The sequence below is a fragment of the Phascolarctos cinereus genome, unplaced genomic scaffold (assembly GCF_003287225.1).
Source record: "Phascolarctos cinereus isolate Bilbo 61053 unplaced genomic scaffold, phaCin_HiC Scaffold_5;HRSCAF=322, whole genome shotgun sequence".
In the NCBI taxonomy this organism is placed as follows: domain Eukaryota; kingdom Metazoa; phylum Chordata; class Mammalia; order Diprotodontia; family Phascolarctidae; genus Phascolarctos; species Phascolarctos cinereus.
This window is the reverse complement of record NW_027555958.1, coordinates 15,963,975-15,969,974: the sequence shown is the minus strand read 5'-3', so window position 1 is coordinate 15,969,974 and position 6,000 is coordinate 15,963,975.

Sequence of the window (6,000 nt, the reverse complement as noted above, 5' to 3'; positions counted from 1 at the left end):
CTCTCTCATTCTCTCTCTCTCTCTCTCTCTCTCTCTCTCTCTCTCTCTCTCTCTCTCTCTCTCTCTCTCTCTCTCCTTTCCTGGTTTTGAGGGGACAGTTTAGGGCTAGATGTATAGCTATACCCACATATTTGGGGAGGTAAGGAACCACCATCCCCAGAAGCATCTAAAGGCATCATCAGAAGCATGAAGACCAATCTGGTCTCACCTTCCTCCACACTACCCACCCTCCCACTTCAATGAGATCTTTCGGTTCCAATGGACTTTGCTAATTCTTATGGGCTAGGCTTGATTCAGGTGCGTTCCCTGGTAGCTCATGTTCAATATTGGAATGGAATAAGGCACGTGTAGGTCATTCAACAGTTAACCAAAGGAGTTCTATCCAGCCAAAGCAAGAGAAGGATATTCAACAAGGACTGACACTGAAGTTCCTTGAGTTGATTCGGCCTAGCTCTCTCGCATGAACTGCCTCTGGCCAATCATCAGAGAGTACCTGGAGCTATTTTGTCCTCAGCCAACCAGCCTGAATCTTTAGTCTTCTGAGTTAATGATTCGCCATTTCCTTCTCCAGCTACTGAGAAACTGTAAACTGAGGCAAACAGAGTTAAATGACTTGCCTAGGGTCACATAGCTAATAAGTCTGAGGCTAGATGATGAGTCTTCCTGGTTCCAAGCCTAGTGCTCTATCCACTGTGCTACCCAGCCGTCCAGTTTCAATATATTTTAGGCAAAAGCTAGCCTAAGCAAGTCACTTAACCACTGCCTGCCTCAGTTTCCTTATGTGTAAAATGGGGACAGTAATAGTTCCCACCTCCCAGGGTTGTTGTGATGATCAAATGGGATAATATTTGTGAAGCACTTTGCAAATCTTAAAGCCCAATATAAATGCTAGCTATTGTTTCTGTTATTGTTATGTATACTTACCTTCGTTCTTGTTGCTTGGCCCCATTAGAATGTCAGTTCCTTGAGAGTAAGGATTGTTCCATTTTTTGTTTTTTGTAACCCCAGTGCTTAGCACAGAGCCTGGAACATAGCAGGTACTCAATTCGGTTTATTGATGATCAATAATTCTGGAATTCCTCTATTTGCCTATAACCTCCTCTGCATTCCTCCTTCCTTACACCTCAGTCTTCGTCAACCTGTATTTGTTGTTTTCAGTGTGACCTCTGGGTACTGCCATAACGCCCTCATTCCGTTTCAGTTTCTTCTCTCCACAATCTTGACCTTGTGGTCACCGGTTCAATCTGACACTGTCTTCTTCTCTGGAATCCCTTGCCTGTCACTGGACATTCTTTGCAAAACTCTAACCCTGGATGACTCCCATACGCTTTCTCTGCTCCTGTTCACATACTACTGACCTGTGTTGGAGGGTATTCCCCAACTCTGCCAAGTCTAACCTCCACCTGATCCTCCCTGCCGTAAAGCAATCTATTTTTCTTTCCTCATTGATGTCTATCACATTTTTCACAGTGGCTGTTGTAGGCCTTCTCTTGTCTTTTCAAACATCCCAAACGTACCCTGTCATCTGTGGACTTCACTTCCTACTTTACTAAGAAAAACAGAAGCCATTGGCCACGAGCCACCTCTTTTCACCTACTCTGCATCTCCAAATCCCTTGACATTGACCCTCATTCTCTTTTCCTGTATTCAAGTCTCTGAAGGAAAAGTAGACTTTCTTTGACAAGGACAACCACTCTTCATGTATCTTTGACCATATCTCCTCCTATTTCCTCTGGCAGATGGCTTTTGTAATCATCCCCGTGACACTTCCTTTTTTTTAATTAATTAATTTTTTGTTTTTAACATTCACTTCCATGAGATTTTGAGTTCCAGATTTTCTTCCCATCTCTCTTCCCCCTAACCCCAAGACGGCGTGCAATCTGAAATAGGCTCTCTATATACATTTATATTGAACCTATTTTCACATTAGTCATGTCGTAAAGAAGAATTAAAACCAATGGGAGAAAGCATGAAAAAGAAAAAAAAAGGGAGATCAAATAATGTGCTTCAATCTGCATTCAGATTTCATAATTCTTTTTCTGGATGTGGACAGCATTTTCCATCATGAATCCTTTGGAGTAGTCTTGGATCCTTGCATTGCTGAGAGGAGATGAGTCTGTCAAAGTTAGTCTTTGCACAATATGACTGTTACTGTGTACACTGTTATCCTGTTCTGCTCACTTCACTCAACATCAATTCATTTAAGTCTTTCCAGATTTTTCTGAAGTTGGCCTGCTCATCATTTCTTATAGCCCAATAGTATTCCATTACATTCATATACCACAACTTGCTCAGCCATTCCCCAATGGATGGGCATCCTCTCAATTTCCAATTCTTTGCCACCACAAAAAAAGAGCTGCTATGAATATTTTTGTACAGGTGGGTCCTTTTCTCATTTTTATGATCTTTTTGGGATACAGACCTAGAAGTGGCACTGCTGGGTCAAAGGGTATGCACACTTTTGTAGCCCTTTGGGCATAGTTCTAAATTGCTCTCCAGAATGGTTGAATCAGTTTACAGCTCCACCAACAATGCATTAGTGTTCCAATTTTCTCACATCTCCCCCAGCATTTATTTTCCTGTTTTGTCATGTTGTCATGGTGTGATGTGGTACCTCAGAGTTGTTTTGATTTGCATTTCTCTAATCAATAGTGATTTAGAGCATTTTTTCACATGACTATAGATAGGTTTAATTTCTTCATCTGAAAACTTCCTGTTCGTGTCCTTTGACCTCAATCCCATAATAGTTTCTAATCTTTACTTTCTCCTTATCTACTGGCTTCTGTTCTGTTATCTAAAACCACACCCAGGTCTCCTCTGGTTTTACGTGATGTCCATCCTTAGCAAAGAGTCAAACTCCAAGTGGCATAAATTTGCCTGCCAGTGTTCTGTGTCATTGGCCCAGAGGACTGAGGAACAGAGGCAATAAAGACAACGCCTAAGTGTATTGGGCTGTGGTGAACTCCGGTAAGCCTGAGGGAAACACTTAGCATCTAGCTGGGGCCAATTTTGTACCTACAGAAGTCACTTGGGACAGGGATCTAAACTGGTGAACTGTGAGTGAATTGCCTAACAAAGGAGAAAGCTGAGAGTCTTTGAAATCCATCTGCCAAGGTAACTGCCATAAGAGGAGAGGAGATTTCATGGAAAGTTGGAAAATGATCATGGAGAGAGTAGAGGGTAGGAACTGACTGCACATCCAGGGAAATAGGAAAATTCCTACCATGAGGCAATGCTTTATTGTCTCTATGTCCATGCTAGGAGAGATTTACATCTAAGGTTTCAGAAGAAAGGGGAGAAACTATGGGATTGGGGAGGAACATCTCCAACCTCAGAAATATGCATCCAATGATTATAACTTCTTTCTTTAAAGGATAATTGGGAATTCAGCAGGAGAAGAGGAAAGAGCCTGAACCAAAGCATGGAGATGAGGGAGGGAGGGCTGGGGGGAGTGGGGAGAATAAGAATCCAAAAGAGCAGTGGTTAGAAAAGGAGGCGATATGAGTCTTGTGTTAATTTAATTTTTGAAGATTAAATCACATCTTGCTTTTTAAAAAACTTCTTAAATTTTATTTTTTTATTTACTTTTTTTGAAAGTATACACAATATATTTATTTTCATCTAAAAGTATACAAAGTAGTTTATTTGCATCTGGAAATTCCTAAAAATTGGGGGAATTATGGAGATATAGAGTGTATCACGTAAATAGCACCTTCAATGGAATTAGAGGTTTAAGAAATGTGTGGGATGGAGTAGTTTGGTTATGGAGAGAAAAATCTATGAGAAGCATTTTGTTCACCTTAATGTGCCTCATCAATGTTAGTAATAACAGCTAATGTTCATATAGTTCTTTAAGATTTGTAAAACTATTCACATTCTCTCTCTCATTTAATAACTGCTTTCCTCTATCCCACATACTTCTTTTTAAAATATTTTTTAAAAATTGATTAATTAATTTGTTTTTAATTTTCAACATTCATTTCCATAAGATTTTGAGTTCCAAATTTTCTCCCCATCTTGTCCTTCCCCTACCCTAGGATGTCATGCATTCTGAATACCCCTTCCCCTAATCTGCCCTCCCTTCTATCTCCCCCCACTTTCTCTTATCCCCTTCCACTTCTATTCTCCTGGAGGGCAGGATAGATTTCTATACCCCATTGCCTATATATCTTATTTCTCAGTTGCATGTGAAAACCATTTTTAACATGTGTTTTTAAAACTTTGAGTTCCAAATTTTCTCCCTTCCTCCCTCCCCATCCACCCTCATCGAAAAGGCAAGCAACTTGACACAAGTTATACATGTGTAGTCATGCAAAACACTTCCATAGTAGTCATGTTGTGAAAAATTAACTACATTTCCCTTCATCCTATCCTACTTCCCGTTTATTTTATTCCCTCTTTTCACCCTGTCCCTTCTCAGAAGTGTTTGTTTCTGATTACCTCCTCCCCCAATTTGCCCTCCCTTCTATCATCTCCCCCTCTCTTATCCCCTTACCCCCTATTTTCCTATAGGGTAAGATAGATTCCATATCCAATTGAGTGTGTATGTTATTCCCTCCTTAAGCCAAATCCAATGAGAATAAAATTCCCTCATTCCCTCTCACCTTCCCCCACTTTCCTTATGATGTAAAAGCCTCTTCTTGTCTGTTTTATGTAAGATAATTTACCCCATTCCACCTCTCCTTTTCTCCTTCTTCCAGTGTAATCCTCTGTCACCCCTTAATTTTATTCTCCAGATATCACCCCTTCATTTTCAACTCACCCTGTGCCATCTATCTAATCTGTCTGTCTATCTATCTATCTATCTATCTATCTATCTATCTATCTATCTATCTATCTGTCTGTCTGTCTGTCTATCTATCTATCTATCTGTCTGTCTGTCTGTCTATCTATCTATCTATCTATCAATCTATCTGTCTGTGTCTATCTATCTATCTATCTATCTATCTATCTATCTATCTATCTATCTATCTATCTATCTAATATTTTCCCTCCAACTACCCTAATACTGACAAAGGTCTCATGAGTTACAAATATCATCTTTCCACATAGGAATGTGAACAGTTCAATTTGAATAAGTCCTTTATGATTTCTCTTTCCTGTTTACCTTTTCATGCTTCTCGAGTCTTGTATTTGAAAGTCAAATTTTCCATTCAGCTCTGGTCTTTTCATCAAGAATGCTTGAAAGTCCTCTATTTTACTGAATATTCATTTTTCCCTCCAAAGGATTATACTCAGTTTTGCTGGATAGGTGATTCTTGGCTGTAATCCTATCTTCTTTGCCCTCTGGAATATCATATTCCAAGACCTCAAGTCCCTTAATGTAGAAACTGCTAAATCTTGTGTTATCCTGATTGTGTTTCCACAATATTTGAATTGTTTCTTTCTGGCTACTTGCAATATTTTCTCCTTGACCTGGGAACTCTGGGAATTGGCTACAATATTCCTAGGAGTTTTCTTTTGGAGATCTCTTTCAGGAGGTGATTGATGGATTCTTTCAATTTCTATTTTACTCTCTGGTTCTAGAATCTCAGGGCAGTTTTCCTTGATAAATTTTTTTTAAGGCAATTGGGGTTAAGTGACTTGCCCAGGGTCACACAGCTAGTAAGTGTCAAGTGTTTGGTCTGAGGCTAGATTAGAACTCAGGGCGGTGTGCTATCCACTGCGCCACCTAGCTGCCCTGATAATTTCTTGAAAGATGATGTCTAGGCTCTTTTTTTGATCATGGCTTTCATGTTGTCTAATAATTTTTAAATTATCTCTCCTGGATCTGTTTTCCAGGTTAGTTCTTCTTCCAACGAGATATTTCACATTGTCTTCTATTTTTTCATTCTTTTGGATTTGTTTTACAATGTCTTGATTTCTCATGAAGTCACTAGCTTCCTTTGCTCCATTCTAATTTTTAAGGAAGTAGTTTCTGCAGTGAGCTTCTGGACTTCCTTTTCCATTTGGCTAATTTTGATTTTTAAGGCATTCTTCTCCTCATTGGCTTTTTGGACC